The sequence below is a fragment of the Bicyclus anynana genome, chromosome 20 (assembly GCF_947172395.1).
Source record: "Bicyclus anynana chromosome 20, ilBicAnyn1.1, whole genome shotgun sequence".
Taxonomy (NCBI): Eukaryota; Metazoa; Arthropoda; class Insecta; order Lepidoptera; family Nymphalidae; genus Bicyclus; species Bicyclus anynana.
Window position 1 is genome coordinate 1,647,802 of NC_069102.1, and position 23,368 is coordinate 1,671,169.

The 23,368-nt window shown below is 37.0% G+C and overlaps 1 non-coding gene across 1 annotated transcript; it reads right to left on the reverse strand.

Annotated features, from left to right (window-relative positions):
- Positions 1–5: 5 nt before the first annotated feature.
- LOC112047079 (uncharacterized) lies at positions 6–23,071 on the reverse strand. Its single transcript, XR_008251902.1, has 10 exons — positions 22,872–23,071; positions 22,515–22,797; positions 19,134–19,359; positions 14,528–14,676; positions 13,821–13,897; positions 12,679–12,752; positions 11,474–11,794; positions 10,904–11,026; positions 10,060–10,320; positions 6–9,321 (listed from the first exon to the last, which is right to left on the reverse strand). It is a non-coding gene; the product is annotated as an uncharacterized LOC112047079 (transcript).
- Positions 23,072–23,368: the final 297 nt, after the last annotated feature.

The window sequence follows — 23,368 nt, forward strand, 5'->3', positions numbered from 1 at the left end:
ACATATACACGTACAAACTTTATTTAAATAATACAATAATCACTTATACTTTGTCTAAATTAATAAATACATTAACTGAATCAACCGTAGCTACAACACAATGTTTGTCCGTATGACAAACGAAATTTTATATATAACAATTCAACAGAATAACACTGCATAGAACAAAACAAATAAAAAAGGTTTGTAAAAAAACTTATTAATAAAGTTCTAGAACGTGAGTGCGATTCACATTGAAGTATGTTCAACTGTTGTAAGGGCAGTTGCAATTTTTTCTATGAAACATCAAATTTTTCATTTACTAAATTGTTCTATAGAAAAAACATATTAGGTGTGGTCTAGAATCTGGCATTAGAAATATATACTCCCGTCTGTTGTTTATTAGTGATAAGAAATAAATGATAGACAATATTCAGTGACAAATTACAGATAGGTTGCCTAGTTAACCCCTCATCTGTTTTTCGTCTTCATTTCATTTTCATCATTTGGGATAAGAAATAAATGGTAGAAAATATTCATATTGACACTATTGACACTTTGCCAACCTATATATTTCCTAGATAGGTTGGTATATATTTGCAATATATAACTGTAAATATTATATATAGTTTATTTCTTAACACTAATAAATATTTGTAGACACGTTATCCTATCGAAGTCGAATAATTTATTTTCTTACGACACTCATAAATTATTGTCAGATCTTTGGTGTACATCACATGGATCAGTTTAGGAAAAATAGTATTATATTATTATGTGTCATGACGTCACTGAGAACTTAACTCCGAGACCAAATATATTTATATTTGTTTCTATGACGTCGTATTCTACAGAATAAAATGGGAACTACCCTCAATATAGCATCCCGTATTCTACCAATCAGAAGAGGTTTGGGACAACAACCTCGTCTGATTGGTGGTAGACGATTATATCATATTAAATCACAATTTGTTTCTTTACTTACTATTTTTTTTTAATTTTTATAAGGTGCAATTGTAAGGACCTTTAGATAAACGAAAGTAGAAACTATGACGATATATGAACCAGGCCAATACACAACTTAATATTTAGTAATTACTCATAAAAATAGTAATTTATCAAGACTCCGTTTTAAATTAGTACCAGATTGAGAAAAATATATCACATATTATCGCGTTAATTTCGTTTTCGAAAATCTTGTTATAAAAAAATAATTACATATGAATAAAAAGTTGAGTCAAGCTAGATTAGGGTGCCCTTGTAATACTTCAGCTTAAGCTAAGTTATAAAAATCAAAAAGCCATAGATTGTATTGACACACATATTAACTATAATTTAGCTATTTAAATCGGCTCAGGTGAATTACCAACCTTATAATCCAAAACGGTTGATTATTAACAAAAAATAAATTAAATCGTCTGTGTTTTATTAAGTTAATAATACTGGAATAATAAACAAAACCCTTTTTTCCACTTAAAATGAGGTATAATTTTTTATATTTATTAATGGTTTATTATTTTGTATATAGAAAACATATAAACCATCAATAGATTGAAAACAAAATACTATATTTTTTACAATATTAATAACTATTGTTTACAATACACCAGAATTTAAAATCGTTCACACAAATGTAGTAGGCCGTAATGAATCCCTGCCCATAAAAAATTATCACATCATTATAAATAGGTATCACACTAAATATACAACTGACTGATATATCGTAGATACTAAATAACTAATCGGTGACCAATATTGTCAATACAGTCGGTAGATCGGAAAATTCGGCTTAGAAATGCAAATAAACCGAGAAAGCTGAATTTTGAATATGACGTGGCCTAAAAAAGCTTAACTTTAAATTCTCGACCGAGTGCATTTTCCGCCACCTAGAAAAAGGGTTGAAACAGTTGTTTAAAAATAACTCGGTTGTCCGTTGAGATATGAAAAATTTTACTCAATATATTTTGTTGTCTTTGTAAAGTCTATAATTAGATTTACATTTTTTCATATTATTCATAAATCTCATCGTTATTGAGATATCGATCGAAATGGTTAAAAATTTTCCGTTACCGAGTCAGTTTGGATGTGGTGCAAATTTTTTTTTTCCGTGAGTTGACAGTTTTGATGAGTTTCTCTAGGTCCCACGTCATATTCAAAGTTCAGCTTTCTCAGTTAATTTGCGTTTCCAAAGTTTTCAATGAATAAAATACCACAAATCAAATATAACGCCAAAATGATTAGAAATATTAGTTCAAATCTAACAGAGGAAGGAAACTCCGCTATCTGCAAGCCATCTAATAAATAGAAAACTTTTACAAAATTTCTCTATACCTCTCTCAGTAAATCAGGCAAGTCTAACAATAACAAATTGGTTAAAAAGTTTAACTTATACAGACACCGAAGAATTACTCAATGCAAATATGAAATAAGCTAAAATAATTGTGTACATCATCTAACGTTTCTGCTTACTGTTTTACTTTACTTTTCTTTTTTGTAATGTTTTTCTTTTTGTAATGTAGTCCTATTTGTTGTAATTTTTGTAATTAGTCCTAGTCCAACGGAAAGCATTAGAAAATCCTACCTGGTCTCCACGATACAGATCAATCTAGTGTGGAGACCACAGGCAATGTTATGGTTTTTTGTATCTATTTTTGGTCAATAAAGATTTTATTTATTTATTTATTTTATTATTTATTTTTTATTCAGAATATCACTTAAACTAATAAATAAGGTGGGGACAGTTAATATAATTACAATAAGCTAATAAAGCTCATTAAAGTAATTTAAAATGTATAAGTGCATTTCTTTGTTATTTTTCCCGTTAAAAAGGATAGTACCATGTGAAGACCATTGAGTTACGAGTATATGTATCACGTACTAGAGAATAAACCACTGCGTGCCGTGCAACTGTTCATAGTATCTCGCTAGTTCACTATGTTGAGAGACGTAATTTATGGTATTTTTTTTTTAATTTATGGTAAAATTTATTTACGTTTTGGTCGCAAGAAAATAATATTCTTTATGAGATCTAGTGCTATATTTTAATATTATGACTACGACAATATTTTTTTTTTAGCTGCATGCACGTTTGCGACATGAGTTTTGTTTGAAACAGCTTCTCTATACTACAGCCTTTCTTGATGAGTACTGTTTACCAACAAACAAATTAAAAATGAGGGTATAAATCACTAATCATTTGACACCTAATAATAATTATAATTAACTTCTTAAATAAATGAATATAAATGTGTTTATTAAGCTTAGGGCAATTAGATATGGTTAATGTATTTTGTATAACATTTTATAAACAAACCATACATAATTTAAAATAAATAAGTTATGAAACGACAGGCGTTTTCTGACTTCATTTCTAAATTTTTTGTTGGTAAACAGTACTCACCAAGAAAGGAAAGGTGGTATAGACAACCTATTTGCAATGTGTCACTTTGAATATTATCTATTATTTATTTGTTATCACTAAAAAATAACAGATAAATATACTTCAATCCGATCTTAGACCATACAAATCACTCGTCTCACCGTAACGAAAGACTCTTTTTGTTGACACAGCATATCCTAGACCCTCAGTCTAAATAGACTATAATAAGTCAATAATTTACCTAAGTAATGCAAAAGCCCCTTACACACTAACTAAAACATACATTGGTCATAATTACAATGTGAAATTCTTCTTTCCTATTACAAATTTAGAATTGGTTACACGTAAGCTAACACTCATTGCATACAATACATTCAATTTTCCTCTATTAATCTAAATCTTTCCAACTCTAAACCCCATCAAACTCAACAAAGCCTAGCCCAATATAATCACTAAGTCAAATATCACAACACGTCAGCGCAAATTAAGCCGTATACATTGAACGATAAAGCTGCATTTTGTTTAAATTCACTTAAGCTCCGCGGTTATGTGTATTAGTTGTGAGGGAAAGTTTTATAGTTTTTTTTCAGATCTGAAGTCTCAAAATGTCAAAAACCAAAGTGACGTTTTTGGTCAGTAAAAACAAAAATCTTGACATCTGAAAACTCAAAAGGCTAGAACTCAAGAGCAAATTACATTTTATTTAACATATGTTTTGTATGTCATCTATGTATTATTTTTCTTCATCATTCAATTCCCAAAAACTCATTTGAACGAAATTACAAACCATCTTTGGCTGGTTGAGTACATCACATACATTATATGCGCGAAATTTATTGACGTCTTTGTAAGAAGGAAAAAATTACGAGATTATTGTTGAAGCTCCCCATCGGGAGATTGGGTGAGATTCAACTCAAACCCTCCAAACAACCAACCAACAAAAACTTCGTATTAAGTAATTTTTTTACTGTTTCACAAAAAAAATTAAAAGACCATGTATAACTATAGCTTATACATGGTCTTATGGTCATGGTGGTATGGAACTATAGCTTCGCAAATTCGTTCGAACACTCCCGATGGTCCGCGCGGGACAGGAGGGGGTAGCCCCCCGCGCAGCCCGTTCCCCGTCGCCTGCATATCATGGGAGTGTCATGAACGAACTTGCCAAGCTACATATCAATCATGATAATGTAACTGTTTCAGTCAAACCATAAATGCGCAGGTCCTCAAAATCGATAGAACTTTCCCTAACAATTATGCTGGCGCTACATGTAGCTTTAAAAATTGAAACATTAAAATGGCGGTCTTTCTAATTTTTATATTAATATTACACAGCTTTGTAATATTTTTCCACAGTACCTTGGCTGTGAACGCTTTGATATATACGCTAAAAAACCTACACCGCTCGGCAAAGTGTATTTTTACGCTAATAATGAAGTGTCCCCACCAACCATCTCGCCTCGTCGCCATATTGAAACGGAAACAGTATCGATGGCGGAGTGGGGAACCGGAAACGGGGGAATGCTAAGTCAAAACACATGAAAAACGGAAGGCTAAACTCAACATGGATTCCGGATATCTCAGGAAAAATAATAGGTAAGTTTTATTTGTAGTTAAAACTCTCTATTAAAATGGAGGTCTTTCTAATTTTTTTATTAATATTAATGGTAGAAAATAACACAGTTTTGTAATATTTTTCACATTACCTTGGCTGTGAACGCTTTGATATATACGCTAAAAAACCTACACCGCTCGGCAAAGTGTATTTTCCTTTGCGCATTTATTTTTCAAAGTGCCGTGCCTTTGAAACTTTGTTAATTCTAATGTAAAACTGTATGTAGCGCCGGCATTATACCCGGCACGTCAACACATTGACACACGTGTGATTATTTTTAAATATTTACTACGTCTTTTAGTATGACCTTATATTTCCCTCTCTCATTTAGCTAGTCACAAAGACTGAGGAGTGGCTACTAAGACAATAATGTAACGAGCTAGTTTCGAACCCAATACCAATTTGCTTGACCTCTTAACCGTAAAACTATTGAGACTTTAAAATTGTATTTTAATTTAAGTGACTCGACTCACACACACCGCAAAGCATAACGTGTGAATGTCTTGACGTGCCAAGTTAAAATAATTTAATTAAATAATTAACATAATTATATTAAATTACACAATATTATAAATAATACTGCCACAATTATGCATCAAGATAGTTGATATGATAGTTTATTTCACTCATCGATACACCATGACGTGACTATAATCTCACCCAGTAATGTGAGAATACACTTTCTAGCCAGAACTTGTGTTGAAGAAGGTATTTTACATTTTATTACAATTTTTACATATAGTGCCTGCCCTTTAAAAGCCTTGTTCAGGTCACTGACCTTATGTAACGATGTGATACACTGATTTGAGCGAGCTAAAGTGTTCTCAACTATGTCAAAAGACTAAATCGCTTGGCCGAACGCCATTGGATAGGGTAACTACTAACTAGGCACGATCGACGCATAACAACAAACTAGTTAAGAGTAAATTTAGAAAAGATTAAATCCTAAATTAGCTGAAAATCGTAATTAGGAAGCGTAATGAAAAAAGGCACTCCCAAGTGTCCCAAGTGATTGCTATTGCTATACACGGTACAGTGTACACTTAGCCACAACCATATTTTATACTGTTAGATATGGCACTAGAGCGTCTGTAACATGTTTCTCGATTACAGGTGGTATTAATATCAATGTTGGTATAAAGAAGAGGGTATTTGATGACTTGATCTCAGTTGTTTGTGAGGCAGCGTGTACACCGTCACGCTGCCAGTCGTGTTAGTGATTTTGTGCAATAACGTTGTGTTGTAATTATTGTTTATCATAAATTGTTTAGTGTGGGCATGGAGATCATGTCGGGCAGGGAAGGTGAGTGTTTATGTATTCTAAAGGGATCCCTTAAAGCTACCCCAAGGTCACAAGTCCTGGGACCTGCTCAAGGTGTTTCCTCTGCCACAAAATAATGGTACAATCAATATCGCTGCTACCCGTCACGTCACAATCGAACAAAGGCTTGTTTTTGTGACTTTTTAAACAACGAAAGTTATTTAAACACAATAATACCTAAATATTGTCTACAATGTCCAGTTACGTGTTCAGGAAGTGTAAAAACTACATATACATAAATATATAGTGCAAGTTAACACAAAACTGTGTATGTGTGCGCTCAGTGGATTAGCTGAGTTTAGAACACTTTTTGCGATGATTTTAAAGGCACATAACATATCTAATAGTATAAAGTATCGTTTGTTATGCCCTTATTAATAGTAAGTTCCTCATTGTGAACTTTAGATTCAAGCTACTTGAGATCATAATTTGTGATGTAATGTTGAACTCTACACTGCGATACATTACGTTACGCTAAAACTCCTTATAGCATATTGGTCAGTTTTAACTTTGATCAGCTGATTTGGTCAGCTTTTGTCAGTCATTGGTCAGAGCTGACCACGCCTAGCACGCCTATGACGTGCACTTCATATCTATACTGCTTGCCCTTTTTTTACCGACTTCCAACTGCCTTCCAAATTGTAGATAGTTTCAATAAATAGTCAAACATGACATTAAGTGACCATAAGTAATTCATATCATTTACTTTCTTAATGCCTACTCTAATCGCAAATTTGTGCACGCCACTGTACACCGATTCACAGACAAATAACTTGTAAAAGTCTACAATTGTCAAGTCTTCAACCATCAGTCTTTACGACGACCAACACATGATCCGGTTTTCCATCGCACTAACTATCCTAAAATTTCCCTAAAACTTTGGTTGTTTCGAAACCACCTTTAACACAATATACACTCAGAGGCACAATTATCCACCTACTTTAATATACTCGCGTCATATTTAAGTGGGCGGATAATTGTACCTCTGAGTATAGTAATACAATTGTACTAATGGAGGTACCACATGGTTGGTATTTGTCGCAAACATTTGACTCGATTTTGGGACTTTAACATCGCCATCCACACGCTTGCCAATGCGACCAAGTGAAGAGAAATGGACAAAATATCGTCTAATAGCGGCGGAGTTGTCCATCTCTTTCGCCCTAATGCATTTGAAAGAGATAGCGGTATTTCCGGTTGCACTGCAATTGGTTGAAGTTTGTCTATTTGTATTCAAGATAATTTTTTTTTAAAGAATATTTGCCATATCTTTTTAATTATGACAAATATTCCCATTAACCCTCCAATTAGTCGGAAAAAAAAAACAAAATAAAAGAAGATAAATATGGCTTAACAAAGCCCAGTCAAGATGTATTTGAAATTTACAAACATCTTTAAAATTCATCTTGACTGGACTCTTTTACCCGAATACGGCAAAGTCAAAAGGAAGGGTAATGATGTTGGCAGTCTATGTATATATGTTCCAACGTAGCGCCTAAACTACTACGAGCGCTTGTGATGATGCAATCTTGGAAAGCGGGCTAACTTGTTAGGAGCAGGATGAGAATCCACACCCTTTTCGGTTTCTACACGACATCGTATCGGATACGTCTACGATACGTCTTTGCCGGCAGGGTAACTAGCCACGGCCGAAGCCACCAGCAAATTAAGTTAAGTTAGATTTCTTTTGTGATTAGTACAATTGTATTAACTCAGTACCAATGCCTTATGGCAAAGAAACATTTAAAGAGACCGTCTTTCTGACGACATTCAAGTCAAATTCAACTAGCGATACTCGACTACATTCTAAGCTAACCATCAAATATCACATACCTTACAGTGTGGACGGTTTTTCTCACCATAACAGTATACTCGTACACCATATTTGAAAATTAAAAAAAAAATGGTATATAAATGTCTATGGTACGTGAGAGCAGAGTACACGACCTTCTCCCTCGCACAGGTATTTTGAGACACCCTGTTTTGGGACCCTATTTTGGGGCACCGTCTTGAGACATCCAAAGTTTTGGGGCACCCTGATTTGGGACACCCTGTTTTGGGACATTCAAACTTTTGGGGCACCCATTACAGGTTTCCACCTTGTACAGGGGCCCTTGCAACTTGTGTGTAATACTTTAGTTAAGAAATAAACACTTTTCATTTTTTTATTCATTTTTATGAAAGATGGAGTGAGTAGAGAGAGTATAAGCATATATATCGATTAACATTATCATGTCTCACTACACATACAAACGCAATTTTATTATAAAGCGTTTTCAAAAATGTCTCACAGTCACATTTTTAATTTTTCAAAAGTTTTTATAGTAATGCAAAAATCGAACATATTATTTGCCGTTCTCGTTAAATTGCTTGTCTTGAAAATCAGAATGTATCACACGCTTTAGCTGTTTTTGTTTGTAATCGTTTTTATTTTTTTTTAATTCCTTACAAGTTAGCCCTTGACTACAATCTCACCTGATGGTAAGTGATGATGCAATCTAAGATGGAAGCGGGCTAACTTGTTTGTTTGTTTTGAGGAGGAGGAGAGTTTAAAAAAAACGGTAATTTTCCTCCAACTACTCAAAACTTGCATATAAACATTTCTTCATTGGTAGTTTCGTGTGCTAATAGAAGACTTGGGCATTTTATCTAAAAAAAACATAGTACAGCTTCACTTTAGCTTACCTTATATCCCAGTCCAAAAATGCCTAAAAAGGTTTCCACTTAAAATAAAAGTATGGTGACCAGTATACCAATATGAAGCGAGAAATACAAGAAAACGCCCACAAACCGTCAAGACTAGAAATTCAAGCCAAATGAGTCCTCGGAGACATGACCATGTAATGGTGCTCCGTGGGCGGCGGCACGATGGGCGACATGGGCAGGTAGTCGTTCTCGCACTGGTGGCCCTGCGCGTCCTTGAGCCGCAGGTCGGGGCACAGGATGAGCTGGAACAGCTCCTGGGGAGCAAACTCGCCGCGCGCCTCGGACACTTCCAGGGATATGTTGCCGTCGAACTCGTCGTACCTGCACCAATACACCACATGTTTCCGTAAAGAGTAGGGATTTAGAGAGGGGTAGCCATCGGTTGACGAGATAGGCGGGGAGATTGATTTGAGTGGAAAAGGGGAGTATTAGAGTTACCTGTCAAGAGCAACTTAACGCCCTTAACGCAACGTTCACAAGTGCGTGACTCCACTCAAGGTCATTCTCTGCCATTCTAGGACTTATTTTGGTTACAGTTTGATTTGTTAACTAAGCTGTCCTGACAAATGTTGTAAATCATAACCTTTGTTCGACATTGGTTTTCTTATTTTTAAATCCATTTTTTGTAGCTTTCTGCTAAAAATATACACACAATAAAAGTTTTTGCTTGCTTGCTATGAAAGCAAGAATTGCGTTATTTTTTTTACATCATCAATAACAATAACAACCCATATTCAGCTCACTATTGAGCACGAGTGAGCACGAGCACGAGTCTGATTCCAGAGGGTGTGGGTTCGAATCCGGTCCGGGGCGTGCACCTTTAACTTTTTAGTTGTGTGCATTTTAAGAAATTAAATATCACGTGTCTCAAACGATGAAGGAAAACAACGTGAGGAAACCTGCATACCAGATAATTTTCTTATTCTCTGCGTGTGTGAAGTCTGCCAATCCGCATTGGGCCAGGAGGTGGACTATTGGCCTAACCCATTCTCATTCTGAGAGGAAACTCGAGCTCAGCAGTGAGCCGAATATGATGATGAGTAAAGAAGTATTGATTACCCATTCCCCTCCAAGCACTCCACAGACTTGGAGCACCGGTTGCTGGTCACGTGCTGGGTCTCGTCCAGGAACTCGCAGCTCTTCGTCTCCCCCTTGGACAGCCCCGAGTTGATCTTCAGGTTCTTCATCTTCCTGCTGACCTTGAAGCTTTTGAACATGTCGCGTGTGGGCGTGAAGTCGAACTTCTTCTTCTTCGTCTCCACGTCTTTGCCTTTGTTGCTGTTGGGAGATGCGATGCGCGAGTCGCTCTTCAGTCTTTTCCTGTGGATGAGCGGACATTTTTATTTTAAATAGTCTTTAACTCTATTCAACGCTAATCAGCTAAAAAACAATTAATAAATTGCGAATAAATGATGTATAGTACAGGAAATCTAGAAAAAATTGTATAAGAATGGTAAAAGAAATGTAATTCTTTTACACTTGAGATTTTTTAACCATCGGTAGGGAGCAACCCAACAAGGATTCGCTTGATGTCGTCAGTCCACCGGGTGGGGGGTCGACCAACACTGCGCTTACTTGTGCGGGGTCCCCATTACTTTGGGACCCCAACATCCATCGGCTCTTCAAACTATGTGCCCCGCCCATTACCACTTCAGCTTCGCAACTCGTTGAGCTATGTCGGTGACTTTAGTTCTTCTGCGGATCTCCTCGTTTCTCATTCGATCACGCAGAGATACACCTAACATAGCTCGTTCCATCGCTCGCTGTGTGACTCTGAGCCTTCTTTCGAGAAAAAAAAGGAATACATAATTTTATAAGGAATAAAATGACTAGTAATCCATATGCAAGTGTTATTGGGAGTGACTTAGAGCAGAGGGATGGCAAATAAATGTCCATATAATACCTGAACACGCTGAAGGGCTTGGCGGGGCGCGCCGGCTTGTGGTGCAGCGAGCCGAGCGACGAGTGGCGCGTCACGCCGTCGCCGCCCAGCGGACAGCTCCACGACGAGCCCAACTTCATTGTACTGGACATTAGTGACATTCAGGTTAACACATAGAGGAATTACAAAATGGAGACGCATCGCACTCAAATTCACGAACAAAATAGTCTGCCGTTTTTTGAAGGGGACGAGGTAAACTCACACATATTTAACAATATTAAAATTATTCTATGTTCATACACTACACACAACTATAAATTTGACTTGCAATACACACACGCTTAATTTTTACACAGACTAACAAACACATTGCTTAGACTATCCACAGATTAAATACATAGAATTCTATGTATTTAGAATATTCGATTACTGATCGATATTTGGTCATTCTCATACATTTTTCTAGTTTTCGAAGCGTTTGCGATCGTAGAAAGAGAATCGACGTGGCGGCGCATGGTGGCGTAGATGCAGTCCGCCACCGACTCGTACGTGGGCTCCTGGCGCACATCAAGGCTGCAGGGGGTCACTCACTGGTAGGGCTGGCGGGGCGGCAGCGGCGGCGGGGGGTGGCGCTTGCCCGTGCGGCGCATGGTGGCGTAGATGCAGTCCGCCACCGACTCGTACGTGGGCTCCTGGCGCACATCAAGGCTGCAGGGGGTCACTCACTGGTAGGGCTGGCGGGGCGGCAGCGGCGGCGGGGGGTGGCGCTTGCCCGTGCGGCGCATGGTGGCGTAGATGCAGTCCGCCACCGACTCGTACGTGGGCTCCTCGCGCGCGCGCGGCCGCGGCTCCTCCGAGATCTCCTCGTACACGCCCGACGACACCGACACCAGCGAGCGACGGTCGCACATACTGGAACATCACCATATTAATGTTTGGTGCATAATTGAGACGCCGGGTTCATCGCGTGGCAGAGAAAAACTGCGACCAGAGCCCTGGACTTGAGACCAGTGGCAGTGGGCGTAGGGTTAAGGAATTCCTTGACAATCGATTAACACTCACCTTCTCCGCTTCCGTCAGTCCGTTCCGCTCCACTTCCGTTTTCTCTACTTAGCCAAATTTGGGGAAGCCAACCAAATAGCTCATCCGTACAAGTACATCTAGCACGCATCATCGACGTACCTCGACACGATTCAAAGTTGCTTTGCTCATATACACCCGACGAGACCGACACCAGCGAGCGACGGTCGCTCATACTGGAACCGTGACTACCGCATTATGATATGGTGACGTATCCGTCAATGGCGACACCTTGGCTTCAACGTCTGTGCCCCGGATGTGACTTAGTTAAAGTCCGGTTGCACGACTGACAAAATAACTGACCACTGCTGCTGCCTACACTAGCGGACGCCCGCGACTTCGTCCGCGTGGGGATTCTGTTTTTTAAAAAAAAATTTTCCAGGATGTACATTGCCGGAGAATTCCAAAGTTCCCGCGGGGTTAATTCAGAGTAAAATATATTTCCACGTTTGTCACCGAAGTTTCTAATAAGAACAGCGATGTTGTGGATTGACCTTCCGGCTTGTGTTTTCGTAACATTTGTGATTTGTGCACCTTCAAGGTAAGAGTAAATAGGCATCTTCTAAGCAAGCGCTCCAACCTAGACCTTGTCATTGTTTTCGAACAGGCATGATTGTAGTCCAGCACCTATTCTGAATAACTAGAAACGACGTTCTGGAATGTGTGCAACGATCCAATTAGTGAGCTTACCCTAGACACATACACGCATCGCATACCTGTCATCCAGTGACGTCAGCGAAGCTCGCAGCAGGCGGCCGCTACAGCGAGACAGCTGTCCGCTCGGCACGCCCTGTCGTACAACATATAGTGTAAACTCAGGCTGTTCAATAGTTGACGGATCTAACACAAGTGGGAAACACACAACTTTTATGTATATCTAAAACTAACTCATCATAATCAGCCTATTTTAACGGCCCCCTACAGGGCCAGACCACCCTCCTCATAGGAGAGGGGATATGGAGCTTAGATCAACCACACTGTTCTAATGCGGCTTTAATAATGTTAGTCAACAACTAAAGGACGCCCGTGATTCCGTCCGCCCTTAAACCTCTTTAATCCGGCCCTCTCGCAAAATTCGTTCTAAGCTGACGTCTAAGAACCTTTGCCAAATTACATACCAAATTCAATATTTCGAGATAAGTGACAAATAACCTTGATCCAATCTGACAACCTTTCGCTTTTATACATTTAGTTTACTCCTTTCCCTTATCCCACTTATGTAGGGTCGGAAAAATATGTTTTTTTTCTTTTTTTATTGTCTACAAGTTAGCCCTTGACTACAATCTCACTTGATGGTAAGTGATGATGCAGTCTAAGATGGAAACGGGCTAACTTGTTAGGAGGAGGATGAAAATCCACACCCCTTTCGGTTTCTACACGGCATCGTACCGGAACGTTAAATCGCTTGGCGGTACGTCTTTGCCGGTAGGGTGGTAACTAGCCACGGCCGAAGCTTCCCACCAGCCAGACCTGGACAAATTAAGAAAACCTCAATCTGCCCAGCCGGGGATCGAACCCAGGACCTCCGTTTTGTAAATCCACCACGCATACCACTGCGCCACGGAGGCCGTCAAAATGTCAATCTTTTCCATTCGTCTCCATTACTCGTCAACTCATCATCAACTCCCCTCACACAATTGTCCGCTTTCACACACTCCAGCCATCTCTTCTTGGCCTTCCGCTTGTCTTGTCGTTCCACTTGCACATCCAACATTTTTCTAGTAATATGACTTTCCTCCCTGCACAATACATAACAAGCTAACCTACTCCTCAATTTATCTGTCACTAGCGCCACTTTTAGACTTCCTCTTATATTTAGATTACTATCAGTAGATAATGATGAAAAAAATGAACGTACTTTGGACATGATGAGGTCGGTGTCATCTAACGACACCTCCGAGGGTCCGCTGTACCAACTGCTGCGGCGGAGTTCACCTGTCGAGAGCGTAAATAATAATCAAACTGAAATGACATTTCTATATCATTTTATTTGGTTAATTTTTATTACTTTACAGCAAAGATGCAAGATTTTTTTCCATGAATCTTTCGGATCGGGTCTGCTGTAATTTGCAAATAATGTAATCATAGAATAATTCAAATTCAAACAAAGATTAGGCTTAGTAAAAAAATGTTGATTTTTTTGCAAATAGAACTAGTATTATAATTGAATGATAATAACGAATATTGATGTAACCTCAGGCCTGCCTGCAATGATTGGTTAAGGTAGATTTCCCCTCCAATACTGGTTGCCGACTTATATAGTTTGCTTAGATCCCAACGTGCTGAAATGGTGATGCGGGGAAACGGAAAGCGCAGTGTTGATCGATACCAATAGGTGAGAAGGCATCGACTGGTTTGCTGGGTTGCTGAATGATGAAATCAAACTTAGTGATAAAATAATTATATGGCTCAACCGTGTTATATAGCAGTCGATGACGATGATGATGATGATGATGATGATGATGATGATGATGATGATGATGATGATGATGATGATGTTGATGATTACGATGACGATGTCAATGATGATGAGGATGACGATGACGATGAAGATGATGAGGTTACCGGTAAGGTCGCAGCTGGTGTTGAGGTCGGGCTGGCTGCGACTGCGGCGCGCGCCCCGCATGTTCTCCTTGAGCGCGAGCTTGATGGCGCTTGTGAGATCGCTGTTGAGCGCCGTGCACAGCTTCATCTCGCCGCCGCCGTGGAAGCCGCTGCAAAATAGTAAAAGTAGAGCTTGGAGATTGAGCATAATAACTCCTGTATACTAAAATAAAGAGGATATAATATACATACACTGTGTATGATTGTGTACATCGTAACGTGAGCTTTCAACCAAGTTACGTTACGATGAATGCCAATTTTGCTGTCAATATGCTTGGTAATCAAAGGGAAAGGACCCTTACCTTACCTTTAAACCTTGCTAACTATAGATCTGCAAAAGGCCTTCGGCTGTGTGCATCGAAAAGTAACCTTGTAGAACCTGAGTTCGAAAAACGAATATTGAAAATTGACATTATCTGAGATGTGTAACTAAAGTCAGAGTCTATGATTAGAACTGCAGTTGGTCACCGTTCCTAGTCACAGATAGTGTTCACCAAGGTGTAGTTCTCAGTCCCTTTTTATTTAATGATCTTTTATATATTGTTATGAAGACATTCACATCAACATGGCTCCTAATATTTACAGTCGATATCGAAATACTGAATATGTACAAACAGATATTGGAACGTAAGGTGAACATCAGGAATATAACGTTTTAGAACGGCAGTCTGAAGTTCCATGTGGCGGAGATAGTGTACCTCGCTAGTTGCAGTACTGACCCAAGTAGTGACTTAACAAATTAATAAGTCCAGCCGTTTTCTAGTTAATAAAAGGTGTGACTTTTTTTACATGCAAATGCATAATATAGATTTTAAAACCGATATGCAAAAAGTATGTTCAGTCGTATCTGTTTGTTTTTATGTAGAGTTAGCACTTGACTGAACAGTGAGCACTTACCTGATGTAACGATGGAACTAAGATCGCAGCTAGCTTTCTTTAGAGGTACAAATTGAATACACCTAGCGGCTTGCTAGGCAGTATCATACCAGAACACTCAATGCCGGTATAACTTAGCTAGTAATTGCAGTGGTATGCGCGGTGAATTTACATGACGGAGGTCCTGGGTTCGATTGAGCTGATGGGCTGATTGAGGTTTTCTTAACCAGGTTTGGCTGGTGGGAGGCTTCGGCCGTGGCTAGTTACCACCCTACCGACAAACGTACCGTACCGCAAAGCGATTTAGCTTTCCGGTACGATGTCGTGTAGAAACTGAAAGGCGTGTGGATTTTCAACCTCCTCCTAACAAGTTATCCCGCTTCCATCTTTGATTGCATCATCACTTACCATCAAGTGAGATTGATGACTTGATTACAATCAAGGACTAAATTGAAAAAGAATTAAAAAATACTTAACCACGGCTGAACACTGCCGCCAACATCCATGATTCGATTTAGAAATATAAATGGAATCGATAATAATTTGTAACTTTTCTGTTAACTGTATATTTATTTAATTCTCTAACAGAATATTATGTTTTCAACACTACAAAAATAAGTTGTGTGCCAGTATTTTTTATTGTAGGATAGAATACCCAGACCCCTGATTATCTCTCTATTTCAATACAATGAATTTGACGTCATAACTTTACGTTTGACGTCACTTCACGATTGTATAAGGATGTTGTTATATTATTGTGTACAAAGAACCTCTTTATCGCCGTGTGAACCTTGGCAATAAGATGCGGAGTCGATTTTTACTGACTATTTTTTGAACTTCATTGATATTATTCCTAACTTCTTTATTGGTACTATTAATATTAGTTAATATTAGTACTCATCAAGAAAGGCTACAGTCTTTCTTGATCAGTACTGTCACAGTAAAGATATTACAAGCAGTATAATAACTCGGCCGTATTTTTGAAATAAATACCTACAGCCGCGCGGTACGTAAACATGTCATAGGGCTGCCCGCATGCAGCAATTTAATTACATTTGCTAACTTTGTGATTCCACTTAGTTTTGTGATTGTATATAAACAAATAAAATACTTTGTAAATTGTAGTAAAATGGGAAGTGATAAATAAAAATGCGTGTTTTTTGATTGGTTGATTTAATTAAGGCTGATACTACGTCAATGATCTCGAAGGATTGGTCGTATTCTTAAACATATTTATTTCCGTGATGCCATCTAGGTATTACCTCCACACTACGTGAACAAATAAAAAAAAAGATAAATACCTTCATGAAATTGTAGTGATTTAAAATAGATAATGAAACAATGAACAAACGCACTAATTGTCCCTACGATACGATAGTTCCCCTAGATTTCTCTAGGATGCCATTATCAGATCCTGACATGAAAAAAATGGGACTAACCTCAAAGAATATTCATCCAAACAAAAAAGAAACGGTTTACAAATGACGGAAATATCGCTGTAAATACGATACGATCCTTTTTGGAAGTCGGTTAAAATTCTTGTCACCAATGCCAAGCTGAGCAAAAGTTTTATGAGCTTGCACATTAAAGCGCATAAAATCCGCCATTTTGATTTTTTAAGAACTAAGTTACCCAGTGACACTCGGCCTATCTAGACAAGTCTAATGACATATCATTTATCAGTATGTGTGCTTGGCAAATTTGTTCGTAACACTCCCGAAGGTCGGCGCGGTCCGGGAGGGGGGTAACGATGCCCAGCGCGTACGACTTCACACCCGCGCAGTCCTTTCCTCCCGTCGCCCGCATACAACAACAAGTCATAACATTCAAACACATACTCCTCCTTTGGGCTTCGCCGTAGTCGGGTAACAAAACACAAATGATCCGAGCACAGTCACACAATACATTGTACAAGCAGTCGAGGTTTTAACACAAGCTTATCGTACCTACTGTATCGTGATTCATGAACCGCGTATAACTACCTATTTCAATCGTGTCAATCACTTTCCTTTACTCTATTCACTTTATTTACTAATCCAGATACCTACCTTTATTCTGGAGATAAAAGGAAATACCTTATCCATTAAAAAATACAAGATTATGTACCTACCTACTAATAAGTAAATTTATTTTAAAGTCTTACCTTTCAGAGTTTCCAGGTAACTTAAAAAAAGTTATCTCTGGATGGGATAATTTTGAATTCATGCATCCAAAAACGGCACAGTATTTCCTACTGGTCATAATTAAAAAAATCTAATACTATTAATACACTTTACTCTGTTAATACACCGTGCGTTCGTTCGTCACCGCGGCACAGTCGCGACTGTCTTCACCCTACGATCACCCCATGTTCAAGGAGCGTAGGTATAGCTCGCGTTTCGACCTCTAGTATGAAGTCCAACTACTGGTTGTAATATCTTTACTGTGGTACTGTTCAATGTATAAGTCTTCTTAAAATAAACGAATTATGATTTTAAATTTTGATTTTGATAGTTAGGCTTGTTTGTCGGCGATGATTTATCACTTACCATTAAAACGAACATCTGCTTGGTATGTTAATTATTATACACCTATTAATAAAAAAGGACATTGAGGAGCAATCCTTTAAAGTGTTTAGAGTTTGTCCATTTTTGCTGTACGGCGCATTAAATCAACAAATACTTAAGTATTCCTTAGAAACTAAATTCCCAAGTTTAGAACTAAATTCCTAAAACAATACATAAATATTTCTTCTGTAAGTTAAGTAACATAAAAACAATAGGTACCTATACCCAAAAAATGATTAAAGTGGTTGTATTTCTTCAATGTTATTCGAAAGTCAAAAAACATACACTAAAATAAAAATGATATACAAGAAGTATGCACATGTTAGTAGCAGAGCATGCAGAAAATTAAATACAAACATGGATTGTAAAATGAATGATGCAAAAGAAATTCTAACACACAAATAAATTATTATAATGCCAATTTACAGCTGTATTTCTATACTAGTTATATTCCAGGAGTAAATTTTTATCCTGGATCCAAGGACTATATAAATTTTAAACCCAAAAACCCAAAGACACAACAGCCTTGCCTGATTATAACAAACCACAAAGACGTACTGTAAAATACTACAAAACTACTACAATACTACAGAAATATATAATATTCTACGACCTCTGTCATACAATATTATATAGTTAGTTAATCAAGTGCACTAAACCAAACTAACTCAGTGTCATTCAAAAGTTAAAGCTTACTAAGCCTGTTTGCCATCCATACTAATATTACGCGGTCCTGGATTCGATCCCTGGCTGGGCTGATTGAGGTTGGCTAGTTACCACCCTACCGGCAAAGACGTACCGCCAAGCGATTTAGCATTCCGGTACGATGCCGTGTAGAAACCTGAAGGGCTTAGATTGGATCATCACTTACCATCAGGTGAGATTGTAGTCATGGGCTAGAAAAAGTTATTGTAAGGAAAAAAATTAAAAATAAATGTATTTATTCTTGTAAAGAATAAAAAAATTAAAAAAAATCAACAGACTCGCGAGTTTTCTGAAAGCAACCCAGTTAGCAAACTAACGAACTTTGGCATTCCATATGTTAACTATAAAGTTTACTAAAAAACACTAATTTAACAGCACTACATACTCATACAAGAGGCAAACAACCGCAAGTGCACCATAAAAAGCATAACGCAACCAACCTATCAACACTGAGTCTACATGTTTTATTTCTGTCCCCGTTCTCTCTCTCCTGCAGGACATCGGTGATGTCTTGCCATCGGATGAGCAAGTCTCCGGAGGGGCGCGACACCGCCAGCCCGGTGGACGAGAGGGTGAGGCGGCTGTCACCGGTCACGTCACATTTCTCTGACAGCTCGGTGGGTATGATTGTCACCGAATAGGAATCTTTAAGCAATGTTTCGGTGCCTGGAAAATGGTATGAGAAAGCATGATGTGAGCAATTTTGTTAACAATGAAATGTAAGCAGCCTAGCTTGCATCAATAACATGTATTGTGATCAGAAAAAGACTCAATAGCTCTATGGTAACAGTGGCTCGTCACTAAAAAGTCATGGGTTATATTTATGGCAAACATTCTTTACAAAAAAATTTTAACCAATAGCAATGCAATACAAAATATTCGTCTTTCGTTAAAATGGGAAAAAAGAGAACAATATTTTCGATGCTGTGCTATTAGTAGTAGACAAAATGTCTTTTTCTCTTCACAAAATGCATGCTAGGCTTACAGATAACATGGGGCCGATATGTGAAGCATCAAAGCGTCTAAGTTTAATATTTGTTAATAAGGGTTAGTTACAACATTTATTACTCCAGAACGGCTGAAATTTGTGCAGAAAGAGATTATAGTTTATACACATTGGCCAATATTTATTCTGTTACCACAGGATGGTAAAACCGTGACAAAGACCTATTTGTGGAATTTTTAATGATTGTTATTAATATCCTTGTTGTTAGAAATTGCATAGAATTTTGGAATTTGACTACCAAATTAAATAACTCTCCTTTTTGTAGGAAAATTACATTAAAGTCTCAAAGTATGTATCTAAGTGATCAATAATTTTCAATTAAAGTATTTTATAATTTAAACAAAATTGCTCAAATTGCAAGATGTATTAATTCTGTCGAAAATAAAACCTTGGATAAATTCCATTTTGCAAAAGGCATTGCACAATTTCAAATTCCCTTTCTTTTATTTACAACAGAATTTATATTACCATGGACCTGAAAGTTATCACAAAATGAAACACATAACGATCAAAATGATATGAATGGATATTGGATACATAGAAATCTTATTAACAAGGCAATTAATAGTTCAAATAAAATTATAATAAAGTGCAGTCTGCGGGACCATGATGCAGTATGACAAAATTAAATTTTATGTTTATGTATTTCCTGTGTGGAAAAAGTGCACAAATAAATACCATTTCTATAAGCCTTGCGTATAAGAAGTCTGTGATATGATATAATAGAAGCATGAAATAACATTGAACAAGTATTAAGCCTATAGTCTTTAAATGTCATTCAGACAACATCACTTCGCATGGCCTACTAGTGACATGTCGTACAACCACTGTGCCCTTCAACCTTCATCATTATCATTGTACCAGCCAATGGACGTCCACTGCAGAACATAGGCCTTTGTAGGGACTTCCAAACATCACAATCCTGCCCCTGTAGCCAAGTGGCAAAATAAGAAAAAAAAAAATTTACCTTTTCTTATTTTGAAAGTAGTTATAACTATAGAATCTACAAATAAACTGAGGAGTTTATAGAACTTAATACAAGGAGTGTCAGTTGTATTTTATAAGGCTGGGCAGGTACAATAACAAATGGTCTAGTTATTTGCATTCAATGTTGTGACATCAATGGACTCATTTCAAATTTCAGGCCATGGCCATAACTACCAGAAGGAAAGATGTTGTTTGCTTAACAAGTACACTTTTTATGCATTATTTTTGTTCAATAACAATTTAGCATTTGAGTTAAGACTAACATAATTTTAATTATTTATTTTATTTAGACTTGCGCCTTAACCACAATCATTAGGATGTAAATTATTTGTATGTGTGTGTATTACTAATACTATGGTTATTTTTGTTTCACACCACCTTCTAAAGCCTTATGTTTTCCTAAACCAAAGGTTGCCTGGAAGAAATCGCTACTTAGCAATAAGGTCATCTTTTGTAAGCTGATCTCGTTATAATGTTTTTATTTTTGTTCTTATTTTCATAGATACAGTACTTTTACCAATTTTTATAGATATCACATGAAAAATTATTTTTATATTTATTTAATAGTAGTAATACAAACTTTCAACCCCTATACCCCTATACATTAACTCTTTCCATCAGGTTAAATTATTGTAGTCAAGAGCTATACTCCATAAATTAGGTATATTGTTTAAAAACACCCCATAATAAAAATTAAGTTCACCATTTTACAAAAAAAGTTTGGTGACTTTTACTATAATTTTTTTACGACAACATGCCTGTCATACTTACTTTTAAATATTTATATATAACACACTGACACTGTGTGAGTAAAATTAAATTATATTTATTATGCATTGTTCATTCAATTCAAATACTTCCCATGATGTTTCACATAGGTATGGAAGACAAGATTTGAACATGTTTAATATTCCCACATTTATATTTTAAACACATTGTTCTTTGTTAATTGAAAGTAAAAACAAATAACACTGTAATAAATTATTTATTTAATTAAAAATATTCAACAACGTTAAACTCACTCTCATTCATTTATTTATTATTTATTTTAGGGTTCTGCACTTCAAAAGGAAAAAACAAAACACATATAGGATCACTTTGATAGTGAGAAGAGTGAACTTCTGTCTGTCAAGAATTGCAGGCATTATTATTAATATACATATATTTTACTCTCACACCCGGTACAAAATAAATATAAAACTTGGTCACCCTAGGGATTTTTGGGAAAACTATTCAAATTAGTTTTAGATAACTAGGTAATGTATCTACCATTTGCGTTTTATCCATTAATTAGGGGCACCCTAATTAATAAAATACATATATGGGCGGAGAATTCACCCTGGCAGGGAGACCAAACGGCCAGGAGTCAGGTGCAGAAACCGGCAGACTATTTTAGCTGAGTCCAGCGAGACTGCTTTTATTGTTATTAATATAAAATAATAATAACTTAAATAATTTGAAAGTATTATTATTAAAAATAGTAACAATACTTTTACACACCACAATGACAAAAACAAGGGAAATAATGCAAAATAAATATGAAATTTTCCTAAATTCCCACAACTCTTCTGCCTAAAGCCCAAAAACTGATTACAGATCCAAAGTCAACATAAAAAGTTATATAAAATTCAAGTACTATTCTATGAATATTGTACATCTACTTGTACAATATTACTATCAACTGAAGGTTAAAATATAATGTGAATTCAAGAATTTTCACTACCTGGGGATGTTCCGGTGCTAAGCTGTAACTTGTAAGGCTAATCAAAGTACACAACTCATTGAACAATAAAAGTAAAAAAAATTGAAGGTAGTACACAAAACTCACCCAAAAGCTTCTGCCCACTAAGCAATTCTCGAATTTTCTCCATCCACTGCTGTGCTTCCTGGAGAGAATGCGCCGCGAGCAGGATTCGGGGTTTACACGGTTCATCCACGGAAAACACAGCGAAAGCGTGAGGTCTAGTACGCGATTTTGCACGTTTCACAACACTACCCGATCGAAGTTCCACCGTGCCTGCCGTAGCGCCTGCCTCGCTGCAATATACAGCCAACGAGCCGCTGCCCGCGCTCGGCCCCGGCCGCAGAATACACCATTGCCTCTTCCACGACTGTAATTATTCGAATACGTTAACGAATAATTAAGAAACGTTACCACAACACAAGACAACAAAACGATACTCACCTTGAAAGGATTCAATCCGATGTTCGATTTGAAAGGATACTTAACTTCTAAGTAACCTGACATTTTTTTCAGCTTAATTGAACTAATTCATTTTTAAATAGCTGATAGATATTAAAATTAAATCTTCTAATTGCACGAGGTGCACATGTATTCAAACAATCGAAAAATTGTTTAATGTTTACAATATCACAGACAACAAACACTAGTGATGTAGAGTTGGGTGTGGTCTTCAATTTACCGATTTTTGCTAAAACCGATAACATTGAGTCTTGTGTCTATTGCAAAAACCTATCTTATAATAAACATAATTTTATTTTAACTATTTCAACTATTAATTTAAAATCTACAAAAATAAATGAAATTAAAGTGCCTGTTTATAATTTTCTAATTGGCAGCTTTTCAGTAAATGCATAAGATATATATATATATATATATATATATACTTTCACGGTACTTAATAAAAAAAAATGTCTGTCTGGTTGTTCAGCTTTCTCTGA